Source organism: Rhinolophus ferrumequinum, chromosome 3 (assembly GCF_004115265.2).
Source record: "Rhinolophus ferrumequinum isolate MPI-CBG mRhiFer1 chromosome 3, mRhiFer1_v1.p, whole genome shotgun sequence".
NCBI classification, from domain to species: domain Eukaryota; kingdom Metazoa; phylum Chordata; class Mammalia; order Chiroptera; family Rhinolophidae; genus Rhinolophus; species Rhinolophus ferrumequinum.
The window spans coordinates 69,701,738-69,717,752 of NC_046286.1; positions in this window are offsets into that span (position 1 = coordinate 69,701,738).

Sequence of the window (16,015 nt, forward strand, 5' to 3'; positions counted from 1 at the left end):
TGTCTGTGATGGTTGTTAAGCATCGGTTTGGATATCAGAATACAATGCCTAATTTATTTCCTGAAGGTTATATAATTAAAAACAGAATGGATTCAAGTCTTTGAAAGGGGAAGAATGGGTATCATGACCTTGCAAGTTAGCTTATTTTCACTCAAAATTTAGCAACTCTTCCTGCACTTTCATATCTAATTTTCAAAATCATGGTCGCATTCTTCCTTAATAGATCATTTCAAGTACACTAACGTAAATACATAAAAAGTTCTGTGAAGCAGAGAAATTACAGAGAAATTCAGAAATGCCAAAGGCTGTAATACCACAACAGGGTAGGCATAAGCTGGTGAATGCAAAATCAAAACCCTACAAATCCAAACCTGAATTCCTAATAGAATTTTAGGCCCGTGGGAGAAAGAGGGCGGATTTGATGATGAGATTTGATCAGCCTTCAAATCATACCATGGGGGCTAAATGTCTACTATGCACTGGACTGGTATGAAGAAAACTAATTTTATCCTTTCCTTACATGAAATTAAAGTCTTTTCTTCAGAAGAAGGTACTCGTGCTTAAACTATAAAAAATGTAGAGCAATATATGGAGTCTTTTCTGCATCATTGCTTGCTCTATTTTTCACTCACAGTAAGTCACTAAGCCAATCTCACTTGGTTGCATGATAGACTTTAGTCCTCCATATAAATTAATTCAATTTTTTGCTCTTTCCTTCATTTTAATGTTAGACATAATATTACAACAGGGCGGCTTCCTCTAACTGAAAGAACATGAAATACAGGTCTATGACTTTTAGGACCATCGGGAATTCCCTTATCTATCTACCAGGGTGAACCATTCTCTTGAAGAAAAAGAGAAGTCGAGAAAAGTTTCCCTTTCGTTATTGTTTTTGAAAATCTTATTGAATCAATGTTAAAGTTTTCCACTTTATTTTGCAGAGCACATAAATGTATACCTCTCCTTCCTCCAAGTCCCATTTGGCACATAAAGTTACTCTTTTAAGATATTAGCTAGATTGTCAGTAATTGAAGTCACTATCCAATATTTCTGCAGGGGAGAAACAGTATTTGCTTTTTCTATTTGTCATTTCAAATGGAAGTTTAAGAAATTTTCGTATTTGGGAAATATATAAAATATAAACTGCAGATTCTCTGATACCAGTTTTATTTTGAAGATAGTATTTTTGTTTTTGCATATAGGACATTCTAAATGAGTTAGCTGGCAGGGTAGGTATTACAGAAATGGGAATTACATTTGGGAATTACACTATGAGCTCATCATTCTATACATGGCTGTTTATTCAGTCTAAGTTTGACATTTTTTACTAAAACAGGATTGAGTTTCTTCAGATGTATGCTAAATCATGACTCAGAAGCATTTCTATGTTGCACCTTACACCAGATTAAACTCATGTAAAAGAGCGTGATGATGCCAATCCCTGGGTTATTCTGTGCCTTCCAAGAAAGTTCAAGAAGTATATGCTTCTTTATAGGTGAGATGCTTCATTGCTCTTTGAGGATAGTCTGAATTTAAGTTAATGTACTCCCCTTCTACTGAAGTTACATCTGTTGGTCTTGAATTATTTGTCAAGAAGGATGGGAAAGACAATTTGAATGTAAGCTTCATGAAGGCATAGACTATTTTGTTCATGATGTGTCTAGCATGTTTAAGGCATAAATAAGAATTCAATAAGTACTCATTAAATGAATGAAGATCTGCGATTTTCAGGTTTATAATCCCATTCTTTATGTAAGGGATGTCCCTTGCTGCTTTAGATTGCAGTGATCAAAAACAAGAGTTGTAGTGTCAAGCAGGCCTGGGGGAAGTATTGACTTTGGTCAAGTTACTAAATATTTTTCTAAACCTCAGTCTTTTTATTTGAAAAGGGGATAAATAAGATGCTGTATGTAAAGCCCTTTAAAATGTCTGGGACATAATAAGCTCATGATAGATGGGATTTCTTACGAATAGTGAATTTTATAGGATATTTGCTTATATTGATTTTTACTTGCTCTATTACAGAAATGGAGGAGACCCTGCTTAAGCCCAAGCTATATTTTATTCTTGAATTAAGTCCAGCCTGTGTGTGTCTGGACAACTAAGTATCTTGTGAGGGGATCATTTATATGAGGAACTGTGGTGCTTCCTAAAAAGGCCATCACAGCAGAAAAGATTTGAAGCACATTGCTTTGGTTCAACTCAAAGACAAAGCTTATTTTGAGTGTGGTGCCTCCAGCTGGTCAGCCAGCTCCCAGGTTGAGTTCTCAGGTGGAACCCCAAAATAAGAGTAAGAAAATACACTAAGAGCTAAAAATAAACACTAAAAACACCATTTCATCAAAATCTCCATCTATCTTTGAAAATACAAGACATCAGCAGCAGCATTGGTTCCAGCAGCCTTTGTAGCTGGGGAGACAAATGTGTATGATTTGTAAGACTTCTTGCAGCATAGATTCAATATTGGCATACTGTCACTTCTGCCACAGTCCATTGACCAGACAGATCAAGTCACCAGGGAAAATGGACTCTAGTGCCGGATTGGGGGGAGGGAGGCAATGGGGCTGGAACTGCAAAGTCACACTGCAAAGGGTATGGATAAAGGAGGGTGGGGAGAGAATAGGGCCCATTCTATTTAAACGCCCTCTACCTCCTCATCCTTGATCTCCAAAAGCTTCAATCAATCATGGCATCAAGCTTGAATTCCAGAATTTAAAGATCTAAATCAGGTTCAAATACGTCTCCTTAGATGTAGCTCCTTTTGATCCAGAGACCTATGAACAAAAATAACAAGTTAACTGCCTCCCACCTACCAAACATAGAGATAACAATAGGATAGTTACAAAGAACACAAACAGGAGAATAATGGGAAGCACGTAGCAGTCATTGGTTTGTAGCAGTTCTGAAATCCAGCTGGGAACGTATTGCCAGGCCCTCCTCTCCTGGGGGTTGGGGATGTTCCTTGATTAGACCTAGATTGTTCTCCCTGGAAGTGTCTTCTCAGCCCATTTGTCTCTACTGCTTCCAAGCAGTGGCTCTGCTGCCCTCAGGTTTTCATCGCTTTTTGCTCTAACCACTCCTGTTTCCTTGTCCATTATCCCATTGGCTACATCTGAATAAACAGCCTGCTTTTGCCAGCAGATTCGCTTTTGCAGCCTGCTTCCTTCCTATATTAAATTGAAGGCCAAGGTCTTTTTACAATTTGAACGACCTGTCCATTTTAGTCCAGGCTAGTGGTATTTTCACAAGTATACTGACTAAAAACTTTATGATCTTCTTGTGAATTGAATAAAAGTCCACCCCATTGGACAAAAACCAAACATTCCTCTTTCTCTAGACTTGCTGCTACTTTGGGATGGCTTCTGAGGGACGACAGTGTGAAGATTCATATAAGCTCTTTTGTCTAAATTAGAGGGCCTATTAGGTATCACTTAATTATTTCAGGGATTTTACTCTTGAATTCCTCAGGCTGGGACACTTGTGATGAGAAACAGTTTTATTTTCCAATTCAGTATGTTATGGCCCATGATAGTTCCTTCAAATTGTGCTTTCAAACTGGTCACTTATTTCTTTATATTATTATTATTATTATTATTATTATTATTATTATTATTGTTATTATTATTATATCCTATCATATGCAGCTAGAACACTTTTAACATTTTATCTGGAGACTTTTTTCAGTCAGATCCAAAAGTTCATTAGATACATTATGCATCTTCCAAGTAGGCCAGGCTACCATTTTATTTACTGTTTTGCTACTCCATAACATAGGTCACCATATTTTCATCCTCCAGTATAATTTCCTCATAATTTTTCCAACTTTTGATAACAGTTTACTCTCTGTTTTTTAGCCTCTGCTTCTTACCAAGTCCCAAAGTGAATGGTATGTGTTTTATGTTTTGTTAAAGTAGCATCCCCTCCTAGATATTAACTTCTATATTCTTTAGATACACTGTTGCCTAGTAAGCTGCCCCAAAAGTTAGTACGCAATTCGTTATTGCTCATGAGTCTTTGGGTCAGCTTGGCAATTTTGATCTCGGTTGGGTTTGCTCAGGTTGTGTGAGTCACTCAGCAGAATGGCTGGGGGCTTCCTGTAATAGGATGTCTGGGGGTTGGTTGCTTTTGGTTGATGAGGACGAATCATTATCTGGTAGACTAGCCTAGGATTGTTCTCATGGTATGGGACAGAGTTCAAAGAGAGCGAAAGCAGAAATGTGCGAGACCTTTGGAGGTCCAGGCTCAGAAGTAGGCACACTGCCACTTTTGTCCTTTCTATTGGCCACATCAAGTCATAAGGCCAACCTGTTGCCAGGAGTAGGGAAATAGATTTCACCTCTTAAGAGAAACTCGAAAGCCACATTTGAAAGGCATGGATTAAAAAAAAGAAAGAAAGAAAAAGTGGAGAATTGGGGATTTTTGTCATCAGTCAGCCACAATCTCAAACTCTAGGAAGTTGATTTTTTAGTGCAATATAGATGGCTTTAGGGTTCCATGGAGTCACTTCTGTGGGCTACTGGCTTTGATCTGGCTCCTCCCATCTTCTTTCAGAGGGAGCACCGTAGTTCTCAAGGCATGCATTGGAGGCTGGCTACTTATGGTCCATTGCCTGTTACAGGCAACAGTGAGACCATTCCTAAAATACATTGGTGTTTATATGGATTGTTGCACCCAATAGCTCAGGTATTTGGGATTGGAGCTCACTATTGAAGTAAATGTGCAGTGTTTTACTAGCCTTACAACTTTCTCCATAAAGAAACTGCTCAGCATATTTAACCCAAGAGACGGTTGAATTTCAGAAAGCAGAGGCTTAACTCCTTCAGGTGTTTTAGAATCACTGTTTTGGTTGTATTATATTTTGACAGACTAATTAAGATTTCTTCTCCTTGTTCTCAATGTTCAGCTCTCTTGCTCCTTTCTCCTCGGTTTTCTGCATGAACTGACTTCAGGGTGCGGGATTTACCAGAGCAAGAAAACAGTAAAATTTTTGGCATTTGAACTTCTAAGGAGACATCTGTATATCATCAAAAGCCATAATTTTTGGCATAAAATTAGTCTAAATACGTAGCCAGAATTTTCTGCCTTTGGGAATAAAGATAAACTCTGTTGACTGAGGGAGAAAGTGAAGTTGAAAAAAGAGTAGCACAAAATTGGTTGTTGTGAATCCCTGAGAAAGAGGTATGTACCTGGCTATCCTTGGGGTAACAGTCCTTTGTGTTGGGAGGAATACCAGAAATGTCAGAGCATCTGGGGGCCTCTATTAGAAGAGGCCTCTATACCTTTCTGCCCAGGTTGTAATCAGGAGAAACTACAAGTCTCCCTGAGAAGCCCTGAGTCCAGCATGGAACCAGAGCAGAAACGTGTCTCTAGTTGAGGGAGGTATATAAGCTGATGAGGCCTACATCTCACTGTAGGGTGGGGAAAAACAGCTGGATTGACTGAACTTCTTGAGTGATTACCAAAAGGGCTTGTAGACTTGAAGACACTTTGTAGTTTGGTCATGCTGGGCACAAAATGCATGGACCAGGAGAACAGAGGCCATGGAGAGGCTACAGATATCCACAACAGATTGAGCTACATCTCTCAGCTGGGGCTACTGTGGCCTGGGGACGACTATGGCTAAGATGCTGCATTCTCCCTTGAAATGAAGAAAGCAAGTCCTCCCCTGTGAACTATCTCTGACTTGACTGAATGTTTACCTAAATGAGACTGAGTAAAACTCAGAAAAGACAGAATTTACTTTAAATTGGCAAGATCAATGTTCATGGTATCAGTAAAAATGGGGTTTGAGAATTAAGTACAATTATAGAAATACCTTAGTTCACTGACTCCAAAGTACACTTTTCCCCCGACATTTCAACATCATTGAAATTGAGATGGAACACGCAATCCATGGCATATCATAGTTTAGTGATTTTTCTTTCTTAATGTTATGTAAAATAGCAGTGGCGTCCTAAATGATGGCGTCCTAAATTCAACGAAATACAGTATAATGGAAGTTCTGTCTTTGCATGCTTGGGATTTGTAGGTATCACTTATTATAACTGAAATGCTAGTAATTCAAAACCTATAGCTCGGCCCTTCTTGGCCTTCCTAACTCTTCCTTTATTCACAATGACATCTTTCCTTATGGGCCCATAAGCCTAAGGAATGGCAGTATGACGTTGTTGTGGTATAGCCCTAAGATGGGAGGGCTATAGCTATTGCTCAAAGTGGAGCTCAGTGCCACTTGGGGCCAAGGTGACAATGGCATGGGGCAATTCGGTAAAATGTATTGTATATTATGTATGTATTACACATACTAAAAACAGTTTGGAAATCAATTTTGATAGTAAGTAATGTATGCCTTGACAGTAGGATTATAAGTAATTTTAATTTTCTTTTTTATGATCTGTTATTATTTCAAATTTTCTGTAATGGATATATCTGTTATTATTTCAAATTTTCTGTAATGGATATATTTTCTGTAATGAATTATAAAAGAATGATTTTTTAAAGAGTACAGTGCCAAGATCCTACGCACAATTTACAGGCAACCAATGCTGCCCTCCATCCCTTTACTCCTAAGGCCAGAGGCCTAGGAGCACAAAACCTCTGCCACATTTATACTATTGGCATTTCAGGAGCTCTTCCTTTTAAAGGAGCCCATGTTCAAACACTACTTATTCCTTTCTTATTATTTTTTAACATCTCTAAAGCAGATAGTTAAGTGCAAGTTAATTGGTCAACCAAATATTGTCTGTGGGAATTTTTAAGAAATTGAAAAACATACCTCTAAGGAATATACTGGGCATCAAAATAATTTTACATTGTTTGTTCTATAATATTTAGTAATTGCAATCCTAGAATACTAAGCACATTGCATCTCAAATAGGATTTACTTTCTTGGAGCTCAGCTAATTAGTTTGTTTTGTAGTTTATTTAATCCCTGATCAATAAATTACAAAACTGTAGACAAGCCATTCTAAAATACTGTCTGATTAACTATGCTTGTAAAATCTCAGGGTGAGGGACTGCATGCACCTTCAAATCTATTTTACAATGTTCCAGCTTTTATTATGGTCTTCTCACATGCTATATATTCGATAAGCTATTACTGAACAAAGTGTAATGTCTAAACTAATACTCTACATTGTAAAATAGTATTACACATTATGCTATAATGCTGGAACTTTATGCCCCTATAAAATTATTTTAGGAAATGATTTGTGGGTCTATGCTTTAGGCCTTTTTTCCTCAAATGCATCTCATTTTTAAAGCCGTTTAGTGGGCATTTATTTTCTTAAAAATCAAACATCATGAAACATGATAGAATATTGATCACCTTCCTTTACTGTTTTTCAGAATCCATTATCTCTGTTGTGACAGAGAACTGCTAACACTACATAGTTTGGTAACTCACCATTATTCGTGGGAAGATGTTAGCAGAGACCTCATGCCATGCACAAGATGGTGTCCAGGACATGTAGAGAACATGCTTTGGAGTCCTCTCTAAAATCCAGATCTAGCTCAGATCATGTGTGACTTTAGTGTCAAGGTTTTGTTCTTCCCTAAATGCAAACAACAGTGATGACTATAAATAAGTTTCTTGTGGTAGTTAATTTTATGTATTAACCTGACTGGGCTAATAGATGCCCAGGTGGCTGGTAAAAAATTACCTCTGCATTTGTCTGTGAGGTTATTTCTAGAAGAGATTGGCATTTGAATTAGTAGACTGAGTAAAAAAGATTGCCCTCACCAGTGATGGTGGGTATCGTCTAATCCCTTGAGGGCCTGAATAGAACAAAAAGGCAGAGGAAGGGTGAATTCTCTCACTCTGCTTAAGCTGAGATATCCATTTTCTCCTACTGTCAGACATCAACACTCCTGGTTCTCAGCCTTTTGGAATCAGACTGAACTTACACCATCAGGCCCCTAATTCTCAGGTTTTGGATTCAGACTGAACTACACCACAGGCTTGCCTGGTTCTCCAGCTTGCAGATGGCAGATGGTGGGACTTCTTGTCCTCCATAACTGCATGAGCCAGTTCCTGTAATAAATCTCCTCTTATGTATCTCTCTCTATATATCTTTTTGGTTCTGTTTCTCTGGAGAACCTTGATTAGTACATTTCTCAATCTTTTCTCCTCCTGGGCCACACATAACAGCTGAATTTTATATTCATGACAGTTAGAGACATGAACCAAAAATTTTGTAGATATTTGAAGATATTCCTAAAACTGCTAAGAGGAAAGACAAAATCAAACAAAAGAAAAAAAGAAAAAAAATCACACAGACCATATATTGGTATAATACTCAGACAAGTTTTATCCCAAACACATATTCTTTAAAGAGCTGAATAGATTGCACAGAATAAGGGGAAATAGTTAATTTCTTTTATTAGGAAAATTTTAAAAGATGTCTTGATTTTTCTAGGTACCTACTCAATAAATAATACAAATAAGAACAGACAAGCTGGTAAGAATACATATACTACTGAAGGAAAAGCAAGAATGTATATTATAATTTTACTTGATTTTCAAAAATTGAAGAAAGGTTGGACTTCATCAAAATTAAAGACATTTGTGGTTCAAAAGACACTATTAAAAAAGTGAAAGGAGAACTTACAGAATCGTATACCACATATATCAAATCATATATGTAATAAGGGACTTGCATGTGGAATATGTAGAGTCTTACAATACAGTTTACAAAAAGACACATTGTTAAAAATGGGGAAAGGATCTGAACAGACATCTCTCCAAAGAAGATATATAAATTGCCAATAAGCATATGAAAATATTCTCGATATTATTATTCATCAGGGAAATGAAAATCAAAATCCTATCCACGTGGACAGCTGAGTCTCAGATGTTAAGGAGGATGTGAAGAAATTAGAACTTTCATACACCACTGGTGGGAATGTAAAATGGTGCAGCCTCTCTGGAAAAGTTTGGCAGTTCCTCAAAAGAATAAACATAGAGTTACTATAAAACCTAGAAATTCTAATCCTAGCTATATACCCAAGATAAATGAAAACCTAGGCCCACAGAAAAACTTGTATACAGATATTCATAGCAGCATTATTAATAGTGAAAAAAATGGAAAAAAACAAAAATGTCCTTCAACTAATGAATGAATAAGCAAAATGTAATGTAGCCATACAATGAAATGTTACTTAGCCATAAAAGGGGATGGAATATTGATACATGTGACACCATAAGATAAAACTTGAAAACATTATATAAAGTGAAAGAAGTCAGTCACTAAAGACTGGCTCTGTATTATTCCATTCATATGAAATGTCCAGAATAGACAAATACTTAGAGACAGAAAGTAGAGTAGTGGTTGCCTGGGGATGAGGAGTTTGGGGGAGGGTGGAAATGGGATTTATATTTGGGGTGATGAAAATGTTTAAAACTGATTGTGGTATTAGTCGTCCATTTCTGAATATACTAAAAACCATTTAATAAGCACTTTCATTGGGTGAATTGTATGGTATATGAATTATACCTCAATTATATATACATATATATCCATATATATTTATATACACACACATATATATATATATGTACATATATATACATGTATATATATACATGTGTGTGTGAATACACACACATACACACACACACACACTTCTGGTTTTGCCAAGAGGGAAGATTTCTGGTTCCACCAAAAATGGAGTAGCCTCCTCATTCTTCCCAGATTCTTTCTTGTAACTAAAAATCTCTAGATATCATGCAACAATAAGCATAGGAAGAGTGAAGGATCGAAATAAGAAGGTGGGCAACCTAGGGACCTCAGGTCTTTAGGAATGGCGTGGCAGTGAGTTCTCTGGATTTCTTCATTATCTCCCCATGTATCTCAGAACACTGCAGAAGCCTCCAACCTGGAACTGGCAACACACACAGACCAAAAAGGCTCCAAGGAAACTGTTTCCCTTTAGGCAAAGGATCAAAAAAAGTGTGGTCTAACAACAGAACATTTTTTTGATAATATCCTCCTTATTCTGGCCAAACACCAATAGAAAAACCACCTCCCTGTCTTCTACAGTTTCAGCTGGGACCGGCTGGGAATTGATTTTCCACCACTACTCCCTACCCTCTGCGGTGAGGAAGCAAGCAGCACTTTCTGATTTCTCCCACTGTGTGGTGGTGGTGGTACCCAGCTGGGAGCTATTCTTCATCTAAGTCCAGCAGAACAGGAGGCAGTTATCTGATTCCTCTGTTGGAGTGTTATTGATAAGATGGAGCGGGCAGCTGAGCGTCTATCCCTCTCTAGGCAGAAGTAGACAGTCATTTTTATTCTCCTGCCAGTGTAGTATCAATGAGGCTGTGGGAAGCGGATCCTCACCTGGTGAGGAATAACTTATGAAAGCAGATACTGTGATTCTCCATCAGGGAAGTGTTGGCAGGGTCTGGTGGGGTCAGCTGAGCCTCCACCCTGACTAAGTAACGAGACTTACTGAGGCAGTGTGGGGTGCCATCTCATGTCAGTAGGACCCAGTGAGGAGCAAAATGGGTGTGGATTTATTATGGAGAGTGTATCCACCCATTTGTCATTACTAAAATTTAATCCATGGGTAATGAAAAAGAGACCATCAAAATAAAGTCTCCAGACTCGCAAGCTTTTAATTCCTCTGACTATTAATGTACATCAGTAATTTGATGCTTATCAAATAATAATACTTATATAACATCTCACAGTTATCACTATGCATCCTTTGAGTACTGTGGGCAAGCAGTACGAGACTTGAAGATGTCAGCATGACAGTTGAATGGGTTTTTCATTTTGTTTTCCTTCTTGTTTGGCTTCATAATCCCATGGTTACTGCAGGTTAGGCTATTTTTGTCTCCAGGCTTCAATGAGCTAGCTGTGTTCATAAAGAAGCAGAACAATGGAGGGAGAACGAGGAGGTAAATGAAGAGGCCGTGGAGGAGGAGGGAGTCTGTACTTGAACAATTATAAATTGTTCATGGGGAATGTTTGAATATTAGTGCTCTTGACTTCTGGCAACACATTTACTGAGAAAATAGCTCCCATTTCTCTACAATGAGAGTGTTCAACAAGTAACAGCTCAGGGCTCCACTTCATTTTCTTTTCAAATTAATCTCCTCAGTCTTTCTTCAAGAATCCATTAGTAGGTCAGAGGGCTTAGCATCAGTTTCATTCTCTACTATTCTTTTTCCTCTCATGGCTTTTTTCCCCCCGTTTAGGCTCTGTTTTTCCTTCTCCTTTAGGAAGCTATAAAATATGTAAGGGACAAAGTATTTTTCCTTCATTAAAATCCAGAGTATTAGTTATTATGTGCATGTGGTACTTGGTAATAACATGGTAATCATTTAGTGGAATGGATATTGATAAGATAAAAAGAACATTTTTTATCACTAACATGGATTTTTCTAAGTAATGCAGAACATTTGCTGTATAATGTGAATGTAAATATTCTAGGTGGAAGAAATGCAAATTTTCAAGTCACTGTCCCTTCATTAGGGTTGCTGTAATTTTCATTAGGCTTGTTGTAAAGTTAATGGATGTAAGACTGTGCATTGTAAGTTATGAAGTTCAATACTCATGGGCAGTATTTTCACCCACTTGAAAACTGAAAAGATTATTGAAATATTCCTAAGGAGAAACACTGCATTCCATTATTTCTAAAAGTTATAAAGTAAATCCTTTACTAATCTTCATACTGTTTTAACTAATATTTCCCATTTTTAATAAGTATAAATAAGACTCTAAAAACTTTGTTGGTATTCAAAAGGGCTAGATATTATTGTGTATACTAGTTACCTGGACCTGGCTGAGAGCTTTAAGCCATGAGTTTTAGAGTGTAAGTAGGAGATAAAACTCTTATCAGAAGCTAAAATTATAGACCCAATAAGTGCTATGGATACCTATACTGGGGATGCCAAAAAAATGTATACAAGTGGACACTTTGATCAACGTTACTCAAGCAGTAGTTTGCGGTAATCAGAAGTGTCTGGACGCTGATGGTAACCACTTTGAGCACCTCTTGTCATTGCAGAAGTCAAACGTGACTTGCATTCTTCTTTTGTTATCGGTATATATTGAGTATTACAACTTTAACACAGTTTTCCTTTCTTAAAATGTGTATACATTTTTTTGGCACCCTCTGTTTATCCAAATAAAACGAGCACCTCCAAAGTGGTTAACTAGATCCTCCGGCAACTTCTCTCTTATCCTCTAGAGGCCTGGCAACAGAACAAGCTTGTTAGTTTCGAGGAAAGAGAGAAAGAGCTTCCTCAGAGAACTTTTTTCTTGTCTGAATATAATCTACTTTTTATAATTGCTCTATCTATTGTGAGTTAGTAAACTCTTTTATGTCGATATACATAACACATGATTTATAAGCATTATTTATAACCAGGGTGTAAGGTTGACATAGCTGCAACAAGGGTAACCCATTAGTTTACCATTTGATCGATTTGTGTAGGTGGCTGCCGTGCTTGCTTACCAGTTCTCATGGATTCCTTCCAAATCAGTAAACTGAGATGAAGAGGATTACCCGTTCAGAGATTTTTCTTTCATCAATGGTATGTGAGTAATTGCACACTATTGCTAGAGGCTCAAAGAGCACAAAATGTTTAGTTTTTTACTTACTAAATTTGAAGCATTTTTTTTCCTTAGGAACATAAGGTGAAACTTCTAGTTTTACATAACAGTTAAAATTTGGAATTGTGATGAAGTGAACAATTCACCAGAAAGTCCTCCCAAGAATGCCTCATGAGAAAGGCAGTCATTCTGAGGGGAAGCTGATAGCAAGAATGTAGCAGGAGAACCCAACAGAAAGGGTGACTCCGACCACCGCACAGCTGCTGGTGGGCGGAAATGGGTGGGAACTTAAGTCCACTTGGTCTTTTCCTGTTCTGGAAGTGATGGTTAGTGAAATATTTGAAAGGAGGAAGTAGAAGAGAGAGGTAAAACAGAAGGGCAGAGTACCAGAAGAATTTTGGGAAATAGCAGTAAAAGTTTTTCTGGATTGGTGGGTGAGAAAGTAGAGAATAGTTGCAGAACAGAAAAAAAAAAAAAAAGAAGAGAAAAAAAGCTTTGTATAATATTGCTGTGGGTTATAAATTAAATCACTAAAATTTTATCTGATATGCAAGTAAAGACTGCAATTCCTTTTAAATTACTTATAGTTGCTGCGCTGTGCTGCTTTGAATGTGACTTTGAGTTGAGCCTGAGCCACATGGTATCCTGGATTTATGTTGTTTACAAAAATCCATAATTTCTAAGTGTGAAAAGATACATTAAAAACTGATTTATCTTTTAGAGTAGGAAGCACAAACTGGGAATAGAAAAAACAATAGACTCCTTGAATTCTTATTCTGTTCTTCCACCAATTACAATAGCCAACTGTCCCCTTATCTAAGGGGGATACATTTCAAGACCTTCAATGGATGCCTGAAACTGGAGATAGTACTGAACCTTATAGGTACTATGTTTTTTCCTATACATACACACTTGTGATAAACTTTGCTTAAAAAATAGGCACAATAAGAGATTAACAACAGTAACTAATAATAAAATAGAACAATTATAACAATATACTGTAATAAAATTTATGTGAATGTGGTCTCTCAAAATATCTTATTGTATTGTAACTCACCTTTTCTCTTAAAGGGAGTATTTTAGGGCTTCTCTTTGACATATCAGAATGGCCAGCATCACTACTCTTGTGCTATGGGGCCATTATTAAGTAAAATAAAGGTTACTCTAACACAAGCACTGTGATACTATGCGAGTCTATCAGATAACAAAGATGGTGGCTAGTATGTAACTAACGGGCAGGCAGCGTATATAATGTGGAGACGCTGGATAAAGGGAAGGATCACATCCTCGAGTGGGATGGCGGGAGATTTCATCATGCTACTCAGCCTGGCGCACAATTTAAAATTTATGAATTGTTCATTTCTGGAGTTTTTCCATTTAATATTTTCAGACCACCATTGACTGCTGGTAACTGAAGCCATGGATAAAGGGGTGACTAGTGTGCCTGTATGACTTTGGAGAACTTTTAACTGTGTACTAGTGAGGCAGACTGGCAAAGGAGCCATTTTACAAAACAACAAGATAAGCAGCTCTCCTGGATATATTCAAAGTAAAATGAGAGCAGAGAGAAAAGAGCATGTAAGAAAAAGAGATAACATTTGAGTTGAAATTTGAAGGATGAGTGGGTAGTTTTTATACAGACATTTCAGGCAGAGGAAATTATATATGCCAAGAAGTAGAGGAGAGGTGTGAGTCAACAGGGCATGTTCTGAGTGTTAGAGACGTTCAGTATTGTCTACCAGGTAAGTATGTAGGAGGAGTTGGGGATAGGATGATGGGAGACAATGATGTTGGCTACTACGCCAGGCAGCTTCTCATTTATCCCAAAGGCTCTGAGAGCCATTGGAGGATTTCAAGCAGGGAATGACAAGTTCTAATTCGCATTTTAGATGGATGGCAGGGTGAGACTGTAGGAAGGGGATAGATAAGGAAAGGTGGCCTTCCTTCCTATATCCTTACATGTCCTTATATCTCACTCGAGGTGAGATATGCTGAGGGACTGAAAAAGGGCAGTGGCAATGACAATGGGGTATTAAAGAATTTCACAGGATCTACAATTGACCTAACTTAGTGATTGGATGAGGAGGATGGTGAGAGAGACTCTGAGTCTTTTAGCCCTTACTGTACTCCTTGTATATTTCTCATTTGAATTGTAACATTTGTTTGATTAGACATTGAACTTTGCTATTTCATACACTCCCAAGTAATCTATTAGGCAGAATAGCCTACCAGCATTAGTTGAAAAAGTTCCATTTTTGGGTCTACCATCAAATCATAGTGTTGGACCTCTGTTAAATTCCTGCCTATCTGAGGTTTTAGATTTAGAATGAGAGATATTCTTTCAGAGAATCTCTGTAATATTTGTTGGTCTATATTCATAGTAGACTACTCTGAGATGACTTGTCTTTTAAAACAAATTTTGACCCTCATGTAGGTGCCCTTTAACTAGTACTCTTAAAATAGGTTGAGGTGTCTTACTCATAAGTGTGTAAAACTCTTTTAAAAATATCTGATTCGTCAAAGCAATCACTATCTGGAATTTTTGGAATTCTTATGGTTTGAAAGTGTACCATAAAGATGTATGTTTCCTCTGACAAGTTTGGAAATATATTGGTTCATTTTCAGATATTCTGATCTAAGATAATTAGGTCTATGAAATTCCCATAATTAACAACATATGAAACTTTTTGGCAGTTTAAAAAAAATTTTTTTTTTTGAGAAAATGTTGTAGTTGGCGTGACTCCTGCTTTTAACTTGTGTTTAACATTCTCCTTTTGTTCCATCCTGAATAGTTGGAGGAGTGCATGATTGAGCCTGTCAATTTGAAATATGATTTTCTAGATTTCAAGATATGGTAGAGATATTTTTTTCCTCTTTTCTTCACATGACTGCAGGAATTAAGTAGCTATTTTGGAACATATTTTTGTTCCTATTTTGTAAGGAATTCTAGTTCCTATTTTGTGAGGAACATTCACTTTTCCATTCCTTTAATTATAACAATAGCAACAACAATAATTAAAGCTAAAAATTATTGAAATACAGGTATGTTATAACATTATATAAATTTTACTTGCATTATCTCATTTGAACTTCACAATAAGTCTATGAATATATGCTATATATCCATTTTACAGATGGATTAAACTGAGGCATAGAAAACTTAAACTTCTTTAATGCTAAGTAGTAGCTCAAACAAATAGAACTAGGATTTCAAACCAGTTTGACTCTAGAGTCTTAATCACTTTACAGTATCAGATGCTTTATATTCTTCTTTGAAATCTATATTTATATATCTAGATATCTATTATCTCTATCTCTATCTCTATACCTATACCTATATCTATACTTATACCTATATCTATCTATATAAACTTCAAAAGGAACACTGTCAAGACTGGTAATCAAGATAACTTCACATTGGACTTTGTTTCTTGTGTTTCTTGCCAAGTGTGTAA